This window comes from Suricata suricatta, chromosome 6 (assembly GCF_006229205.1).
Source record: "Suricata suricatta isolate VVHF042 chromosome 6, meerkat_22Aug2017_6uvM2_HiC, whole genome shotgun sequence".
In the NCBI taxonomy this organism is placed as follows: Eukaryota; Metazoa; Chordata; class Mammalia; order Carnivora; family Herpestidae; genus Suricata; species Suricata suricatta.
The window spans coordinates 3,499,537-3,521,101 of NC_043705.1; the positions used below are offsets into that span (position 1 = coordinate 3,499,537).

At 42.6% G+C, this 21,565-nt stretch overlaps 1 protein-coding gene across 2 annotated transcripts in view; it reads right to left on the reverse strand.

Moving 5' to 3' along the window:
- PGBD2 (piggyBac transposable element derived 2) overlaps positions 1–21,565 on the reverse strand; it is a 51,186-nt gene that overhangs the window by 17,088 nt on the left and 12,533 nt on the right. The window contains exon 1 of one of the 2 annotated variants that reach the window (XM_029941569.1): positions 7,975–8,034. The exons of the other annotated variant lie outside the window; for it this stretch is intronic. The gene's annotated coding sequence lies outside the window, so the exon portion shown is untranslated. Of the gene's footprint in view, positions 1–7,974; positions 8,035–21,565 lie in introns of those variants that run through there. 2 annotated transcript variants of the gene reach the window in all.

Below are 21,565 nucleotides of genomic sequence, written 5' to 3' on the forward strand. Positions count from 1 at the left end.
AAGAAAACTAACAGACAACCAACAGAATGGGAAAAGATAGTGGCAAATGGCATATCAGATAAAGGGCTAGTATCCAAAATCTACAAGGAGCTCACTAAACTCCATACCCAAAAAATGAATAATCCAGTGAAGAAATGGGCAGAAGACATGAACAGACACTTCTCCAAAGAGGACATCCAGATGGCCAGCAGGCACATGAAACGATGCTCAGCGTCACTCATCATCAGGGAAAATACAAACCAAACCACACTGAGATACCACCTCACGCCAGTCAGAGTGGCTAAAGCGAACAAATCAAGAGAATATAGATGCTGGTGAGGGTGTAGAGAGACGGGCACCCTCCTACACTGTTGGTGGCAATGTAAACTGGTGCGGCCGCTCTGGAAAACAGTGTGGAGGCTCCTCAAAAAACTATCGATAGAACTCCCCTACTACCCAGCAATGGCACTGCTAGGGATTTACCCAGGGGATACAGAAGTGCTGATGCATAGGGACACATGTACCCCAATGTTCATAGCGGCACTTTCTACAATAGCCGAATCATGGAAAGAGCTTAAATGTCCATCACCTGATGAATGGATCAAGAAGATGTGGTATATATATACAATGAAGTACTACAGGCAATGAGGAAGAATGAAATATGGCCATTTGTGGCAAAGTGGATAGACCTCCAGGGTGTCATGCTAAGTAAAATAAGTCAGGCGGAGAAGGACAGATACCATATGTTTGCACACATAGGTCTAACAGTAGAAACCTAACAGAGGACCATAGGGAGAGGAAGGGGGAAAGACAGCTGGGGAGAGTGAGGCACACAAATCATGAGAGACTACTGAATGCTGAAAATGAACTGAGGGCTGAAGGGGAGGTGGAGGGGGATGGTCATGGAGGAGGACACTTGTGGAGAGAAACACTGGGTGTTATATGAAAACCAATCTGACAATAAACTATTTTAAAAAAAGAAGTTGAATAAACCTTAACTTATGAATAGGAAAAAAAAAAGGATTGGCTGCACAACAATGTGAGTATACTTAACACTAGTGAAGAGCAGTTAAGATGGCAAATTTTATTTATGTAATTTTTACAATTATCAGGGAAAAAGAAGGCTACTTCCAGAGAAAAAATTTCCTACTTGCTAGAAGGATATAATAATTTTAAATTTTATGAACAACTTCAAAATAAAGTAAGAAATTAACTATAGAAGCTGATAAATCCATCACAACAGTGAAAGATTCAAAACATCTCTTTCAGTGATTAATGATCAAGCAGACAAAATTACTGAGACCTGAACAGCAGAACTGACAATGTTTAGTCTATCCTAAATAAACAGTGATGTCAGCAAGACGGAAGAACAGAAAGTCTCCATCTTGTGTCTCCTACACAAGGATTTGGCAGCCAACCACAGAGACGTGCCTTTGTAGATGCTTTAGGATCCAGGTAAGAGGCTTCCAGACCTGGGTGAGTCCCCGAGACTGAGGAAAGCTTCTTTGAAAAGACTGGACAGCACTCTAGTAGCAAGGTCACCAAACGCTGGCTGGCCTACAAACCAAAGGCAGCCTCAACTCCCTACGGACTGAGCTCAAGGCCTGCCTGGCCACAGTCCTGCAACCAGTCCTGTGTGCCAAGAAACTCAGGAAGAGCCACAGTATTCACAACCCAATAATAGGCCTCCAGCCGTGGACCGGACTACGGATCCCAAAGCAGCCCGTGTCCAGGCGTTCACCCAGCCCTTACTCCTACTCACCCAGTGACCCAGCAACCCATTCTTGTGGTATGAAGCCTGCCAATGTCAGTGTCAGCCATGGATCCACAAACAGCCTCTCTCTGCCACAGTCTAGGGGAAGTCCAGGGAACAGTGGGAGAAACACCTATCCAAGCCCCCAGGGGCAGACCAGCTAACCTTAGTCCCAGCTGTGGACCCTGAAGCAGTCCTGTGGTCCAGCTGCAGCCTTGCCTGAATGTAGTCCCATAGGCAGTCACATCCACCTGAGGACCAGCAAGGACCCCATCTGTCCACAGAAAGTATTAACCATAAAGAAAGTGATAAATTACACCACATTTAAATTAAGAACTTTTTGGCACATCAGAAGAAATTCATAAACAGAAAAAGTTATCTGTAACAAATATAAGGGATTAGTATCTAGAAGATACAAAGAATCTAAGATATACAAAGAAATCACAGGAACAACTAAGAAAAACACAAATTACACAACAGGAAAACGATATCAGCAGATACTTCTGAAAGGAAATACAAACAGCATGCAAACATGAAAAGATAGTCAATCTCACTACGATTAGGGAAGTAAAAATTTCAACCGCAATTGAGATAACACTTCACATATCACTTCATTAGGTTGGCAAAAATTTTAAAGGCAAACATTATCAAGTGCTGGAGAGGACCCTGATTCATACAAGAGGCCGCATAGTGCGGAGAGGAGTGTAAAGGTTGCATTGCTATCTACACCCAAACCCAGCCACCCTGCAGTCAACCCCAGGTACTTATCCTAGGGCAGGAGTTCTCTGCCTCAGCACTGACACTGGCGCTGAACATCTCTTCAGTGTGGGAGGCTGCTGGAGATGGGGAGGCTGTCCTTTGCATTCCAGAATGTTTGGCAGCATGCGTGCCCTCTACCCATTAGAGATGGTAGCACCTCTCTACCAGTTATGACAACCAAAAGGGGCTCCCTGTCTCCTCTGCATCCCTTTTCCCCCTCTCGGGCCACCCCACCCAATTTGATAACCACCGCCCTAGAGGACCTAGGACTTCCTCGAAACTACCTATGCGCCAGGAGACCAAGATAAGAATGCCCACTCCAGCGGTTCATTTTACTGTTTATTTACAGTAGCAAAAACGGGGTATGACCAAGGATGCAACGAATATAATGAAATACAACAGAAAAACTGAATGAAGAACTTCAGCCACACACACCACTGAAAGAATCTCAAAAACCACTCAGAAAACATGCACACACACACACACACACACACACACACACACACACGCACGCACGCACACATAGAGATAGCTCACTACATGTTTTCTTTTCATAAGGACCGAAAAGTTAAACAAAACTCAATATATATTATCTGGAAATACATACATACACATAGTAAAACTATAAAGAAAAGCAAGGAAATTGTTAAAAGGTACATCAGGACAGTGATTACCTCCAAAGAGAAAAGATGAATTGGAGCAGACAGACTTCAGAAGACTTCTAAGGTTTGGATAAATTCCTATTTCTTAAACTGAGGGGGTATTCAATATTGTTTCATTATTTTTGTTCACATGCATTTTATATATTTTTGCACACTCACACAGGCACACACAAAGGCATGGGGATACTTGCTCACTTGTGAGCAAATACTATTGAGGTGCTCCACTCCGTGCCCCTCAGGAAGATTGCGTCCGCAGTGAGGAGGGAGTGGGAGACAAGGTGTTCTGTGGTGTTCCAGAATGCATGTATCTTGCACAGCTAGAGGTAGAAAATTAGAAACAGTCGTCTCCCCATTCTGCAGTCTCATGAGGAGTCTCTTTACTGAATCCTTATTTCTCAGAGCCCAGCCACCCATATTCCAGCTTGTCCACACAGAGTCTCTGACCACCTCCCCTCTTCCTCTGGTCTACTTGACGCCGCTGCATGTAAATTCCCCAATAGCTTTTGAGAAAAGCTCACTGCCCAACCACACAAGATGCAGGCATCATGGAAACGAGTTCCCTGAGCCCTTAGTGAATCTGAGTATGTGACTGTGACCTCTACAGGCCTCCCACCTCCCTTCCTTCTGACCTTCCTCAGCACTCAAGAGGCTGGCTGTAGGTGGTAGGTGTCTAAAGAGTGGGAGAAAGACCTTGGTCCTTCAGCCCCTCTCCCCACCTTCCATTCACAAATCTGCAGCCTGGTAAGAATGTAGACTGTGGAGCCACCAGTGGCAAGCTCTGTGACAACAGGCAAGTCACTAACCTTTTATGTGCCCACATCTCCTCACCTATACGATGGGATCTTCATGGTACCAATCCTAGTACGGTCATTGTGAGGACAAGAGTCAAGGCATGGGCTCTACAAGCGTTAGCTATCATTTGACATCCACAACCCCTCACCCACAATTCTCAAAAGTCAAAAATGCTGTGAAAATGGAATAATTCTTCAAAATATAGCAATAAACTCTGGCAGCAAAATCTAAAACGACGGGAAGGTCTTCACAATCTCTATTTCTAACTGTTGGTATCAAGACATTTTGCTGCAGAAATTGTGTGTTTGATTAGGGGTGCTTTAGTAGGACTTTGATAAAATTCAAACATATCTGGCCAATTTGGGATCAGAGAATGTGACCTACGTTACCATTTCACAGCCATGCTAACCCCCAGCAGCTCAGCTCACCACCTATTTCCTCTTTTGTGGCCAAGGTGGTCCTTCCGCTCACTGACATTCAGTGACAGCCCCCAACCCAGTCATTCTGACACCGGCCCATCCTCACAATCTGCCAAGAACCTCCCCAGGTCACAACTGCACAGGCCTTGGTATTAGGTCAAGGCCACTAAAAAGCCTGGTCCCAAGCCTTCCCCTACCCAGCCCCTGCCTAGGCACAGGCCACCCCATGTTCTGCAATGTCCTTCTCTAAGTCAGGAGTCATGCATGTTGACCTCACTATGTGCGCCATGGCCAGACAGTTCCCTAGTAAATTTATTCACCTTTATATTCCCAGAAGCCAACACAGCTCCTGGCATACAGTAGGCACCCAATAAATACTTCCCAAACTGAACAAATGAGCAAATGGCTATAGTTCAGGGAAGCTAATCCACCTCATCAGGCCTTCATTTTCATCTTCATCTTTTGACTTTGAGTCACTTATTCAGAATAGAACTAGGAACTCTTGATATACGATTGGCCTTTACCAAAATATATTTATAAAGATTCTCTGAAACTGTGAGAAATAACCCACTGCCCCAATCAAAGTAGGGATGAGGGGACTCGAAGCACAGTGAAGCCAGGCTTTAATCCACATTCTTGCAAGACTGGGTGTCTGGTGGACAGGCACACTCGGGCAGTCACAGTAGACCCTTTATCTCCTAGTGTGCAAGTCCGTCCTCTAATTTCTAATTGGCTGAGTACTCCAGATGTTACAGCCTTACCCAGAAGTCACCTATGCCCAGGAAAAGCCAAAAAGTAGTCTGACTGGAACAAATGTACACGCCTTGAAGTGACATAGTGACTTTAGTTCTTAGGCGCACGCTCATTGCAAAGCCTGCAAAAATAAGCCCACGAAACGGAGAGGGGAATAACTAGGAAGTGAAATATCTAAGGGTTTGCGACTCCGTTGCATGTAGGGAAGGGAGAGGGCTTAGGAGTCATACATATTTCCAACAGGTTGTAAACCTATGGTTAACTAGACAGCACAGCTTTTACTTCGTATTTCTGAAAATGAATCATCTCACTCACTTCTCACAGAAACCATGCACAGGGTACGGAGTAGGAGGGAGTCTGTCAATGGAGTCAATTAATACAGTGGATTCAACCAGGATAGAAAGGGTAGCTAAGCAGGAAGGGCAGCGGAAGCCACTTCTTCCTTTCAATGATCCGCTGGCTGTTCTCTACACCGGGGCCCTCCATCCCCTCCCACATGGCTCCCCCATCCCTCCTGCCTTGCCTGACACAACCAACAGAGAAATGGAACAAGAGTATGCAGTACCCATACGTGCTAAGCAAATTCTCAACAAGAAAAATGCTCAGAGAGAGGCTGTTGGGCAACCATAATTAAGTACCCCATCACTTCCTCATTCATTTGGTAAACATCCAAAGTTTACCAGGTGCTAGAAGTATGTGTGTATAAAATTGCCACTGTAACAGGGTCACCAAAGAGAGAATGTGGGAGAGATTAGAATCTGCAAACAGCATCTGGACCTAGTCAGGGAGGTCACAGAACACTTTCCTAAGGAAAGATTGCTAGATGGAGATCTGCAAGAAGAGTAAGAATTCCCAGAGTACACAGGGAACAGAATCCCAGACAGAGGGAACAGCAAAGAAGTAGAGAAGCAGAGAGTCAGGGAGAAGTTCCGGAATGTGAGGGAAAGGGTAAGAGAAGAGGCTGGACCAGCCATTTCAGGGTCTTGAAGGCACCACTATCTTTATGCCACAGCAAAGAAAACCTTTATTTATTTTTGGCAACTTTTTTTCATTTTAAGTTTTTATTTTAACTCCAGTTAGTTAACATACAATGTTATACTAGTTTCAGATATACAATATAATATTTAACAATTCCACATGTCACTGTGCTCATCACAAGTGCACTCCTTAATCACCATCACCTAGTTACCCATCCCCACTCACCCCTCCTATCTGGTAACAATCAGTTTGTTTGATCTGTTTCCAAATCTCTGTCTCTCTCTCTTTAGCAAAGGAAAATTCTTAAAGTTTACAGAAGAGTATGACACAATCGCTTGTACATTTTAACAAGCTTATTCTGACTACGGTGCAGACAACCAAGTAAGGGCACCAAAGCAAGTATAGGTGGACAAAAGGCAGGATGGTGGTTCCCATGGAGAAAAGTGGACCAGCCCAGGGAAAAGTCAAGGAGGAAATCAAGTCTGTATTAACTGCCGGGCAGAGCTAGGGGAAGAGCTGATGAGGGAGGCCTTTCCCAGGGAGGCCTTTCCCAGGAATGGCTGAGTGGTTAGGGTAAGGTGATGTCATTCACAAAACCTGGGGGCACTAGATGACGGCCAGACGTGAGTGAGCTCAACTTGCCTTACGCTCATATTGAGACAGAGACACTTTTGAGATGACCCAGAAAGGTATCACGTAGGCCAAAGACTAAGCAAGTCTGGGACAGAGAAGTGGCCTGGGCTGGACTCATAAATGAGTGAGTTCTCTGAGGTTTTGAACTTTGCTCAAAATCACAACAATCGTTGAAGCCACAGAGCTCGCCCAAGGAAGATGCCCGGACTGAAGGAGAAAATGGCCACGAAATTTGAAGACAGAAGGATGGAGGCCTGAGAAGCAGGAGGAGAACCAAGAGAGGCTGGCTAGGTCCAGGATGGGTCAAAGCACAGAGGATGGTCACGAGTGTCAAAGCTGCCATGCTCTATTGGGCCTGGCAGTGAGGAGGAAAAGACCCTCTTACTTGAGATGTGGTGCTTCCAAGGCCACTCGGAAGGGGAGAGAGCCTCTACTGCCTAAAAGGTAAATTTGTCCAATGAGACCAGTAAATGCAACTAAATCCTGACTTGAATCCTATACGACAGAAAAGAAATGGGCGACCAGCAGACTAATCTGAACAGAACCTGTAAATGTTAGCGTCCTAGATTTGTTGTTCTGTTAAATTAGATGTTAACATTTGGGGAGTCCAAGTGAATAGAATAAGAATTATTTGTACTAGTTTCTAAACTTTTTCTTAATTCTGAAATTAAGAAAGATTTTTTTTAAATAAAAAGACATTTAACAAATGTAAACGCCTCAAAGTAGAGCCACGTGCAAAACGGCTCGGCGAAAGCCTTTGTGAGACACCAGCCCCCTCCCCTCTTCTCTCCCTTACAAAATCAAACGGCAAAAAGGAAAACAAAAGACACTCCGGACCGCGGAAACCTGCAGAAGGACCCAGCAAGCCCCCGAGCAGGGCCACCTCTCCCGGAGGAACACCCTGCCCCAGAGGGAACGCGGCCCGAGACCCACCCCCCGCCAGGCCTCCCCGCGGCCGGGACTCCGCCCACCGGTGCCCCCAAGTCCGGCCTCAGCGCACTCCCGCCCAGCCCAAGGTTCTCGGTTCTCCCGGCGGAGTCCGCACCGCCCTCGACCCGCCTCCCCTCCCTACAGCGGGAGAGCCTCCAGAGACCCATTGTCCCTATACGAGTCCCTGTTGCCCACCATCCGCGCGCGGCGCTGAGGGCCAATGCCTGGGGCGCCGTTGAGAAAACGCAACGCCAGGCCCCGCAGCTCCCGCGCCCGAACGAGGGCAGGTTCGCAGCGCGAACGGGCCGACGCCTACCAGCGAGCCGGAGGGGCTGGAGTCTCGCAGAGTTGCGCCGGACACAGCGCGCTGCAGCGAACCCCGGAGCGCCTAGTCGCTCCCGCCTCGGGCGTCGCGGCCGCGCAACGTCCGGCACGAGAGCGCTCTCGGCGCCCGGGCTGGCCTTCTGGGTCCCGCCCCAGTCCCGCCCCCGACCACGCCCCCGACCCGAGCGACCACCGAGAGGCCGGGGCCTCCGCAGTGCCTAGAGGGAACCCGAGAGTTCCTCCGTGGGCTGTCCGCGCGGTAGCAGGGTCCGAAGCGCGCGCGCCTCTCCCTGCTCCCTCCCGAGCTGTCCCGGCGCTGTTCCCGATCCTGCTCACTGGATGGTGGCTCTGTAAACAGAATGAGTTAGGGGGTCTCTGGAAAAATACAAACCTCGCTTTCTCCACGTGAGAAGTCATTTAAGACCCTGGTCATCTTGTGAAAGAATTTAAAAACAAATAGCCACTATCAGGCCAGAAGATACCCTAGTCGTGTAAGGGCAATACGTCAGGGCTAAAACTTCCATCGCTGACCCAAAAGTGAAGACTGACCTGACACGCAGACCTGAGTTAGCTTTGCAGGATCTAACCCACGTTAAGCACTCAGATACAAGACCAGCTGGAGCCACCGAGCTGATAATGCTGACCCCGGCTGGACTTCGTGAGTTCGACCTGGACTCAGTCAACTTAAGATGACTTTTACTCATTGTGCAAGCCCTTTCATGAGTATGCATGCTCCCTTAGCTTAAAATTTACCCAATGTTGTTGTTCAAGGAGACTCTGTTGGGAAAGACCCCTACTGTTCTCCTTTCCTTTTTGCAAAGAAAACCCTTACTTTTCCTCCTCTTTGGCTTGGTTGTGTCTTTTGGCTCCACATCCACCAAGAGGTGAACTTAGTTTTGGGTAACAGTTCTCCAGACCTGGAAACTGATAACAAGGCAAATCCTGGAGTTCCACCCCAAACCTACTGAATCAGAAACTGGGGGCAGACCCAACATCTCTTGAGGTGATCCTGATACAAACTAGGTTTTGAAAACGACTGATCTATAACAAGTTTTCTCACCCTCCACACTCTAGACATTTTGGCCTGGATAATTCTCTGTTGTGGGGGTCTGTCCAGTGCATTATTGGTAGAGTCACCGGATAAAATACAAGGTAACAAGTTAAACTTGATTTTCAGGTAATCTAAGATTCAAAATTAACGGAGAGTCCTGTATTTTATTTGCAGACACTACCCCATGCGTATTTTTATTTGCTAAATCTGAAAATTCTGATTGTAGGATATTTGAACATCCCTGGCCTCTATCTACTAGGTGCCAGTAACACACCACACCTTCGCCCATCCAGTTATGACCACTGTAATTGTCTACAGTATCCTCATTTTTAAATAAAGTCAACTGAGTAAATTTTAAAGTTCTAATTGGCTTTATTAAATGATTCACAAATTGGGCAGCATCCCATCTAGCAAATAGAGAAATGTTCTGAGGAGTTATACAAAACTGAATATTTTTAGAGGAAGAAGATGGGGCAAGAAAGTTACTAACAAAGGAAAGGATTGTTCCTAGAAAGACAACTTTCCTGTGGGTAAAGGTAAGGGGTCTTATTGTGGAGTTGCCCTCATCTACCTTTGAGGAATGTAGAGGGCCTATTGTGGAAAACTGGCACTGATCAAAAAAAAAAAAAAAAATCCTGACTTACCAGTAAACACTACATTTCTGGGACAGGTTGAAATTGCAGTTACTACTTGTTTTGTTTTGTTTTATTTACAATTTATTTTCTTTTTTAAAGTAATCTCCACACCCAATGTGGGGCTCAAACTCATAACCCTGAGATTAAGAGTTGCACACTCTACTGACAGAGCCAGCCAGGCACCCCAAATCTGCAATTAGATTGGCATTAATCCCCAATTTAAGGACTCAATCTAAGCGACACCATTTTGGGCCTGTGGTTTTCTTTTTAACACCAGGGAGGCAAAATTCCCTCTCTACTCCAAACCATCTCAGCTTGAGAAATACTGCTCTATAAGATACAAGGCACAGTGTGCTTCACAGAAAACGGTGACTTGGCCTCAAAGGGTTTGTCTAAACACAGATATTCTTGAAATGAACTATGTTAAACATTCAAGAGAGTCAAGTAGCAAAGGTTTTGCATATGCTTCTCTACCCTGGCAATTCACAAGGTATTTTTTGTTTGTTTGTTTATATAACCCTATAAAAAGTTCATTTTCCAGAAGACTTCATTCTTTGTGAAGATGGTGTTTCCTAACGGAGTCAAATGAAACTTTCTTTTAGAGATTCTAAAAGGTTTGTTCATTTTGCAACTTATTTTCTGTTGTGCTTTATTTGGGACCCCCCCACACCTGATGGTTACAAAGCCATTTGTTTTTAAATTCTTTCACAAGATGACCAGGGTCTTAAATGACTTCTCATGTAGAGAAAGCGAAGTTTGTATTTTTCCACAGACCCCCTAACTCATTCAAGAGGAAAAATAATTTAGGCAAAAAGAATGGCATGTTCAAAAGCTCTGGGATGAAAGCAAGCTTAGCAAGTTTGAGGAACACCATGACTGGAGCTGAGTGACTAAGAAGAGTCAAAGAAATTAAGTCAGGGAGGTAATAAACAATGTACCTGATGTGTGGGGTCTTTTAGGCCATTGGCAGCTTTAGCGTTCATTCAGTGTCCAAGGAGAGGAGGAATGTAGTCCAATGTAGATTTTACAAGTGCCCTATGAGGTGAAGCAGAGCAAGAAGCCAGATGGGATGCTACTATAGTTGTTCATATCACACATAATGGACAGGCCCATGGACCAGGGTGCTTACAGTAAAGAGGGAGAGAGTTAGGGGTACTCTGTACATATTTTGAAGGTAGAGACAAGAGGACTTCCTCGTAGATTCAATGTAGAAAATGAGAGAAAGGAGTCAAGGAAGATTCAAAGTTATTAGCCTTCACAGCACAACAATTTTGAGACCAACTGAGAAAGTAAGGATGGCAGAAGAACAGGTTTGGTGTGAAGTCAGGACTTTGGTGTTAGACATATTAGGTATCTTGCTTAGCAAGTTAGTGAAGGTGACTGACTTGTCTTTCCTAGATAGATAAATATCTATCTAGGTCATACCCAACCTTTGCCCAAAGTAGTACAAATTAGGATCTCTACCTAAGCCATTTTCTCCTATGTAAGTGCTCAGTTGAAAATCTGAGGTCGCCCTTGGTTGGCAAGATTGTTCTACTCAGAATCAAGAAATGGAATTATTCACAACCTCTGGCTAAGCCAGAGTTTATCCTGGGGAGGTATTACATAGAGACCTGTCCCTTCTCTCTAGTTTCCTACCTCTCTCCTTCTCAGATAATAGAAAGGGCATAACGAAGAACTTTATTATTCATATGGCAATACATATGCTAGAGGCTGTGACTCTTCGTTCATGAATGAGCTCAAATGGAGGATGGAAGAATTGGAAAATGAGAGGCTAATACTTTTTCAGAATAAATCAGCTTGCCAACCACAAGAAACATCAGACTCCTACTGTGGTCTATTAAGGATTATAGAGATATAGAGTAGGGGGAACCTAGAATAAAGGTATAAATCAAAATGAGAGAGAAAAGATAGTCATGGAAAGATGGACTGAGGTAAAGAGAAGAGGGTTTTTTTGAGCCTCGCCTTTGCTATGCAGGAGCTTTTTATCCTGAATGAAATCCAAATAGTTCATTTTTCTTTTTCTTTCCCTTACCTCAAGAGATATACCTAGAAGCAAGTTGCTATTGCTGCTGTCAAAGAAGCTAATGCCTGTGTTCTCTGCTAGGATTTTTCTGGTTTCAGATCTCACATTTTGGTCGTTCATCAATTATGAATTTATTTTTATGTATGATATAAGAAAGGGGTTCAGTTTTATTCTTTCACATGTAGTTGTCCAGGTTTCCCTATACCATTTGTTGAAGAGACTGCCTTTTTTCCACTGGATATTCTTTACAGCTTTGTCAAAGATTAATTTATAATATATTTATGGATTTATTTCTAGGTTTTTCTCTATTCTGCTCTATTGATCTACATGTATATTTTTATGCCAGTACCATACTGTTTTGATCACTGCAGCTTTGTTATGACTTGAAGTCTGGAATTGTGATAAGTATAGTTTGATTTATTTATTTTTCTTTTTTTTCTTTTTAACAATGAAGCTAGCTTTACTTTTATTTTCCATTTTTTCTCTTTTTAAGTTTTTATTTAAATTATAGTTAGTGAGCATATAGTGTAGTATTGGTTTTGGGAGTAGAATTTAGTGTTTCATCCCTTACATATAATATGCACTTCTCATCTCAACAAGAGCCCCCCTTAATACCCATCAGCCATTTAGCACCTCCCATACCCACCACCCTTCCAGCAACCCTCAGTTTATTCTATATAGTTAAGAGTTGGAGCACTGAGATGACTCATATGGTTGAGTGTTGACTCTTGATTTCACCTCAGGTCATGATCCCAGAGTCGTGGGATCAAGCCCCACATCAGGCTTCACAATGGGCATGGAATCTGCTTAGGAGTGTCTCTCTCTCTCTCTCACCCCCACCCCCAAAATAAACATAAAGAGTCTCTTATGGTTTCCCTCCCACTTTTTTCTCTTCCCTTAAGTTTATCTGTTTTGTTTCTTAAATTCCACATGAGTAAAATTATATGGTATTTGCCCTTCTCTGACTGAATTATTTCATTTAACATTATAAATACACACACACACACACACACACACACACACACACACACAGATACCACATCTTCATCCATTCATCAGTCAATGGACATTTGGGTTCTTTCCATAGTTTGGTTATTGTCAATAGGGCTGCTATAAATATTGGGATGCATGTGCCCCTTTAAACATGTATTTTTGCATCCTTTGGAAAAATACCTGGTAGTGAAATTACTGTGCTGAGGGTAGTTCTATTTTTAAGTTTTTGAGGAACCATGATACTGTGTTCTAAAGGAGCTGCACTAGATTGTATTCCCACCAACAATGTAAGATGGCTCCCCTTTCTCTATATCCTTGCCAACGTGTGTTGTTTTCTGCGTTGTTAATTGTAACCAATTTGACAGGCATGAGGTGATATCTCATCATGATTTTCATTTGTATTTCCCTGATCATGAGTGACATTGAGCATCTTTTTATGTGTCTGTAGCCATCAGTATGTCTACTTTGGGGAAATGTTTAGGTTAGAGGAATTAGCATGGCAGAAAAGTAACGGACCCCTATGTATGCTTCATCCTGTGAACACAGATAAATATCAAATCATATTGAACAGCCCAGAAATTAACCTGAAGTCTGAGAGAACAAACAGCACATCTAGAGGTAGGAAAGCAGCTACATCATGGAAGGTAGGAGCTGTAGGGAGCTGAATTGGTGGAGAAAAGAAGTTCAGGTGCTGTGGAAGAGGGGAAGTCCTGATCATAGAGAGAGAAGCAAGAGAGAAAAAGAGAGAAAGAGTGAAAGTGTTATGCCCAGATTTCAATATCGTCCCCCAAAACCAGAGACCACCAGGGAGACCGAGTCACGCATGCAAAAGCAAAGGGCTTTATTACGGGCTTAGGCTGGCCGGGCCTAAGCTCAGGCTCACACACTTTACCAGCGCAGTGGATCTGTGCTGAGAGGTCCGAACAAAGGTGGGGCAGGGCTTTTATGGGGTTTGGGAAGGGGGAGGTACAGGAAATTGTGACACAGGCACAGGGGTCCAATCATTATCGCATAACATCATTGGCAGTAACTTTAACCATACACATTGCTTAGAGTGTTCGTTACAATTGGCGGGACCCAATCACAACATTTAGAGTATTAACCAATTACAGAGTGGACCCAGGACTCAGGACCCTCATGTAGGGTGCAACTAGCCTTAAGCAGTAAGTGATTATCTATAGCTTCTATCTCTAGGCCTGCCCTTAGGAGTGTTAAGCATTTTAGCTGGCTGCTTCTGGTTGGGTGTTACTAGGTGGTCCCTGGTTGAACAATCTATGCCCTTTTATTGTCTAATGATTCTGGGAAACCGACACTTAGGCCTCCAAGGTCAGAGGGAAACTTGAAGCCTGTCGTGGAGTCAGTTTGGGTCAGACCTATGTCCTTACAAAAGCACATGCAGGGGATTGCAAGAAGAAAAACTCTTCCCCAAAACCACTGACTAGGTACCGGAGTCCAGCTCTGGCTGGTCCAGGGTCCCCTGAAGGAGGTGATGGTGTCGGTGGAAAATGGAGTGACAAAGACAGGTGTTTCTTTCTTTCATGGTCAACAGTGTGGCATCTCTCTCTTGCCAGGTTTTGTGCCTTTATTTATAGATTTAAGTGTTAACATAACATCAAAAAGTGGAATTTTTACTACAAATAATTTTCAGTGATAAAGATGTTTTGAAAAGGGTGCAGAAACTGGTTTTACAGAGGCATTTTTTCCAGAACTATTCTAATTACAATGAGGTAACTTACACATCATAGGATAACAGGATATTCTCAGTGAAAAGCAGATACCATACATATTTGTTTGAACCAGTAATAAATCTTACAACTAAGAAGATAGCAGGATGTTTTTAGTGAGAAGCAGATAGCAAACACATTTGTTTATAACAATAACACTAAGATTCAGGCATAAACAAGGCTAGGAGACATTCTGTCTGGCTCACAGGAGGAAGAATATATTCACACTGGTTAGTGAATAAACCTTTTGTCAACCTTGTTCTTTGATGTTGAAGGCATAAGTGCCATAGGCACCCCAGAAGAGCCAGCCTTTGCACGTGAGTTTAAGTTGTAACTACTCTTACCCATCCTCATAATGGGCACCAAATTAGCATATGTATGCGCAGTAACTTATACCTGGCTCTTGTTTGTTTCTTATTCCTAAATTAGGCTCTCTATCTCGGGCGGAGTTAATAGTAAATCTTGTGTTCTTTAACCCCCTTCATTTTCTATGCCTTAAATTTGTGAGGCTCATTAGAAGAGCCTTTCAACAAACATCTGCAGTGCTTTGTTTAACTTCCTCTTTATAGAGATGGGAATATGCTTCTTCCCATGAGGTATCTGTGTGGGGAATATCGATATGACTTGGAACATTGTGAGGCCTAATCAATAGCAACAGGCTTAATTTCACATGAGCAGTAGTAGCAGGAGATGCCAGTGTCTGCCTATCATGGCAGGAGCCATGCACATCTGCCATTTCTTTACTGTGACCATGTCATCCAGCAAGGCTGGTGCAGCTCCCAGCAACTAGGAAAAAGAGAGGGGTCAATTACTACAAGTTATTATAAGCAGTGAGCACAAAATCTGAAGTTTTAGAAGTCTGCTTCTTGTCCAAGTCATGCCTGGGGGGTGGGTAGTGGGTCTCAGTAGTGCTCCTGTAGGGAAGGAGGGAGGAGACTTATAAGCAAGCAGTGTGGTCTGAGGATCCCCTGGGTCATACATGGAGAAAAATTTTCCATCCTTGGAGTGCATTTGGAAGTGGTGGCATGGCCTCTCTAGGGACAAAAAGAACCAGCAGCGCCAAAGCCAACAGTTGCTGTTCCCTCGCATAGGAACAAAGACACTCGCTGAGGGCAGCAAACCTGGCACTAGCTTTGTGCTGTGCTTTACCATAAACTCTAAACTACTCTACAGTCGCTTTTCTAGGACAAACTGACAAACAGAGAAAGTGTAGCAAGACTCTCCCCAACAGAGATGGTCCCTGTCACCTGGGTCCCTAAAATTTGAGGTTTGCAGTTTTGAAACCCAGCCACGTGTCTGAGATAAAACACGGGAGTGATGTGCTGCCTGGTAGGCAGATAGAACAAGGGACACAGGCAAGGTGAAGACAGGGAACTGGTGGAAGCTGGGGACACAAGAGAGGTGATTGCTTGTTCTTCAGTGAGAAGTTCCCCTAAAGAGTGCCAGCTCTCTGCTCCATGCACCAGAGAGTGGGGCAATGCATTTCCCCTCCCCATTCCCCATCTATCAGCATTGACCAACTCGACCAAAACAGCACCACCAATGGGAGGCTGGAGCTGCTTACACTAAATATCAGCCCCCTGAGCCCTGCAGGTGCATTTCCACTTGAGAAGGTCCACCTGAGAATCAGTGCAGCAGCAGGCCCCACTCCCAGAAGACCAGCACAAACCCCTTTAACTCACAAAGTCTACTGATCATAGAGTGCTGTAAGGACATAGCTCTGAACCTAACAGACTTCATGACAGGCCTCAAGATCCCCCTCTAAACTAGAAGGTCTAAGGTTCAGTTTCTCCAGAACTATTAGGCAGTTACACATTACCTGAGGCAGGAGAGACCACCTTGCAGTATCCAATCAGGAAAGACCAGCTACCTCTCCCCACATTCCTAAAGGTGAGGGCTACAGATAGAAACTTTAGATAGGACCCTGTTACCTAACGTTAAAGTTAACCCGATAGTCACTGAATAAGACCCTGAACTCGCTCTGTAATTGGTTAATTTCAAAGATATCCTAAATGTTGTGATTGGGTCCCGCCAAAAGTAACGAACGCTCTAAACAAAATGTATGGTTAAAGTTGCTGCCAATATTGTTATACGGTAATGATTGGGTCATTGTACCTGTGTCACAATTTCTTGTAACCCCCCCTTCCCAAACCCCATAAAAAACCCTGCTCAGCACTTGTTTGGGGCTCTCAGCTCGGATCCACTGCATTGGTAAAGTCTGTGAGCTCGAACTTAGGCCCGGCAGGCCTAAGCCGTAATAAAACTGCCCTTTGCTTTTGCATGCGTGCCTCGGTCTCCCTGGGGGTCTCTGGTTTTGGGGGATGATATTGAAATCTTGGGCATTACAGTGATACAAAGCTTCAGCTGTAGGGGAAATAGGATCTAGCTTCCTTTTTTTTTTGGACCTCTTCTTAATATAGCCTATATTTTCAGGAGGAAGCACAAAAAGGCTTTCCTAACAATCACACACACACACACACACACACACACACACACACACACACACACACCAGTGACCCAGATAAAATGACAAGACATGGAAATTCACTCCAAAAGAAAGAATATGAAATAATCATCTCTAGGTATCTAATCTCCACAGATACAAGTAAGATATCTGAACCAGAATTTAAAACAATAATCATAAGGTAACTAGGTGAGCTGGAGAAAAGCACAGAAGATTAAAGAAACCCTTACCAAAGAGATTTAACAAAAAACAAAAAACGTAATCTAAACACTACTCAATCCAAAAGTTTAAAAATGCTATAGCAAGGGAGGAGTTAAAATGACAGAGCAGTAGGGGGACTCTGGAATTGCCTTGTCCCTCAAACACAGCTAGATCAACATCAAATCATTTTGAACAGTTAGGAAATCAACTGGAGGATTAAGAGAAGAATCTTCATATCTTGAGGAAGAAACGTGGCAGGTAAAGGTAAGGGGACATGAATAGTGGAAGAGAAAAGGCATGGTGCCACAGAAGGGATGAATCCCTTTTCACAGAGAGGAGGAGAGAGGGAGGGAGAAACAGCAGTGTGTCAGGTTCACACAAGAAAAGCACTGCCCAGGCACCTGGGTGGCTCAGTCAGTTAAGCATCTGACTTCAGCTCAGGTTGTAAGGACTCAGGTCTGAATTCGGCTTCTCAGAAGGATTAGACAATAGAAGGAAGGAGGGACAACTCTAGTAACGCCCAATCAGGAAAGGCCAGCTAACACCTTTAACATTTCTAAGGGCAGGCCTAAAGATAGAAGCTATAGATAATCACCTATTGCTCCTATTGCTTGAGGCTAGTCACGCCCTATGTGAGGGTCCTGGGCCCACTCTGTAATTGGCCATACTCTAAATGTTGTGATTGTAAGCTATAAAGCCCTTTGCTTTTGCATGCGTGACTCGGTCTCCCTGGTGGTCTCTGTTTTTTAATGACGATATTGGAAACTTGGGTATAACAAGGTCATGATCTCATGCTTTGTGGGTTTCAGCCCCACATGGGCTCTGTGCTGACAGCTCAGAGCCTGGAGCCTGCTTTGCATTCTGTCTCCCTCTCTCTCTGGCCCTCTCCTGCTCTTACTCTGTCAATCTCTCTCTCTCTGAAAAATAAAAATAAATGTTAAAAAATTAAAAAGAAAGAAAAAAAAAAAAAAAAGAAAAGCACTGCCCCAAACAATTCACTGGGGAATCAGAAGGAACTGACGATCAAACGTTTTTGTAAACAGTGGAGCTAAAAGGAGGTTTTGAAAAGCTGCACCATTCACTCAAGTTGAACCAGGGGGATAGCAGTGCTTTTGGGAAGAAGAAGGTCAGAGGTCCAGGAGCACACTGTGGATAGGGTGGTGTGGAGATCCCCTGGGTCACACTGGGAGAAAACATTCCCCTTCCTGGAATGAATTTGAAAGAAGCTATATTGCCCCTCTGAAGACAAAAACCAGGATATCGCCTTTAAGTGGCCCTTCAACAGCAGGGGATAGAGGCTTGTGCAGAGGGTGGATAATCTTCAGATTGAAAGTGAGGGCATAAAGAACCATGTATCATGTTAATAGATGTCAAATGAAAGATGGAGTACCATACTTATATCAGACAAACTAGATTTTAAACCAAACGTTGTAGAAAGAGATGAAGAAGGGCATTATATCATAATTAAAGGGCCTATCCAACAAGAATATCTAAAATTGTAAATATGCCCCCATTTTGAAAGAACCCTAATAGGTAAATTGATTAATAACAAGCATAAAGAAACTCATTGATAATAATACCATAATAGAAGGGGACTTTAACACTCCATTTACAGCAATGTACAGATCATCTAAGCAGAAAATAAAAAATGAAACAAGGTCTTGGAATTACACAGTAGAGTAAATCATCTTAAGAGCTATATTCAGAACATTCCATCCTAAAGAAGCAGAATACACATTCTTTTCAACTGCACATGGAACATTCTCCAGAAAAGATTACATATTGGGTCACAAATCAGCCCTCAACAAGTACAAAAGACTGAGCTCATAGAATGTATAATTTCAGGTCACAACACTAAGAAACTAGAGGTCAACCATAAGAAAAAAGTTGGAAAGCCCTCAAATACATGGAGGTTAGAGAACATCCTACCAAAGAATGAATTTGTTAATCAGGAAATTTAAAAATTTAAAAAGTACATCGAAGCAATGAAAATGAAAACATGACAGTCCAAAACCTTTGGGTTACAACAAATCAAGTCCTAAGAAGAAAATATATTGCAATTCAGGCATACATCAAGAAGCAAGAAAGGTCCAAAAAATACAACCTAAACTTATATCAAAAGGAGCTAGAAAAGGAAGAAAAAATAAAGCCTAAAGCCAGCAGAAGAAGAGAAATAATAAATATTACAGCAAAAATAAATGATAAACAAAGAAACCAAAAAAAAAAAAAAAACAAACCATTAGAACAGACCAATGAAACTATGAGCTGGCTCGTTGGAAGAGTAAACAAAATTTATAAAATCCTAGCCAGACTTACCAAAAAGAGAAATGACCCAAATAGATAAATTCACAAAAGAAAGAGGAGAGATCACAACCACCTCCACAGAAATAAAAATAATTATAAGAGAATACTATGAAAAATTATATTCCAACAAACCAAGCAATCTGGAAGAAATGGACAAATTCCTAGAAACTTACTAAGTACCTGAACTGAAACATGAAGAAATAGAAAATTTTAAGAGACACATAACCAGCAGAGAAATTGAATCAGTAATGAAAAATCTCCCAACAAACAAAAGTCAAGGTCCAGATGGGTTCCTAAGAATATTCTACCAGGAATTTAAAGAAGAGCTAATATGTATTCCCAAAATATTCCAAAGAATAGAAATATAAGTGAAACTTTTAAACACATTCTATGAAGTTTCTCTTCATTATCTTGATTCTAAAACTAAACAATGACAACACTAAAAAGTAGAATTACTGGCCAATATCCATGAATAATGTGGATACAAAAAGTCTCAACAAGACACTAGCAAATCTAATTCAACAGTGAATTCAAAGAATTATTCACCATGATTGAGTGGGATTTGTTCCTGACCTTCAGGTCTTGTTCAGTATTTGCAAATCAATCAATGCAATACACCACATTAATAAAAGAAAGAATAAGAACCATATAATCTTGGCAATAGATGCAGAAAAAGCATTTGACAAAATACAGCATCCATTCTTGATTAAAACTCTCAACAAAGTACAGATAGATGGAACAATCCTCGGTATCATAATGTCAATATGTGAAATACCCACAGCTAATATTATCCTCAATGGTGAAAAGCTCAAAGCCTTTGTTTGACTTGCAGTCAGAAACAAGACAATGATGTCCACTCTCACCATGACTATGTACACAGAATTGGAAGCCTTAGCCTCAGCAATCAAGAAAAAGAAATAAAGAGCATACAAATTTTAAAGGAAGAAGTCAAATTTTCACTTTTCATAGATGACATGATACCCCATGTAGAAAACCCAGAAGACTCCACCAAAAAATTGATAGAACTAATACATGAATTCAGGAAAGTCATAGGATATAAAATCAATATACATAAATCTGTTGCATTTCTATACACCAATAATGAATCAGCAGAAAAATGAATCAAGGAATCAATCCCATTTACAATTTTACCAAAATCAAGAACATACCTAGGAATAAATCTAACTAAAGAGATAAAAGATCTGTATTCTGAAAACAATAGAACACTTATGAAAGAAATTGAAGAGGACACAAAAAGATGGAAGAGCATTCCATTTTCATGGATTGGAAGAAAAAGCATTGTGAAAATATCAATACTAACCAAAACAATCTATAAATTTAATCAATCCCTATCAAAATACCACCAGCATTTTTTGAAGAGTTTGAAAAAACAATCCTAAAATTTGTATGGAAATAAAAAAGACATGAATAGCCAAAGCAATCCTGAAAAAGAAAAACAAATCTGGAGATATCATGATTCCATATTTCAAGCTATATTGTAAAGCTGTAGTCATCAAGATATTGTGGTACTAAGCGCAAAAACAGACACATAGATAAATTCAAGAAAATAGAAAACCCATAAATAGACAGACAAGTATATGGCCAACTAATCTTAAACAAAGCAGGAAAAAATATTCAGTAAAAAAAAAAAAAAAAAGGTCAGTCTTCAAAAAATGGTGCTGGAAACACTGGAAGGCAATAAGAAGAAGAATGAAACTGGACCATTTTCTTACACTATATGCCAAAATAAATTCAAAATGGATGAAAGGCCTAAGCGTGAGACAGGAAACCATCAAAATACCAGAGGACAACACAAGCATTAACCTCTTTGACCTTGGCCATAGCAACTTCTTACTATACGTGTTGCCAGAGTCAAGAGAAACAACAGCAAACATGAATTATTGGGACTTCAAGATAAAACCTTCTACATAGAGAATGAAGCAATCATCTAAATTAAAAGGCAGCCTACAGAAGGGGAGAAGATATTTGGAAATGACATATCTGATAAGTATTAGTAACCAAAATCTATAAAGGACTTGTCACATTCAACACCCAAACAACAAATAATTCAGTTGAGAAGTGAGCAGAATACATGCATAGACACTTTTCCAGAGAAGACATCCAGATGGCTAACAGGCACATGAAAAGATGCTCAACATCACGCATCCTCAGGGAGATACAAATC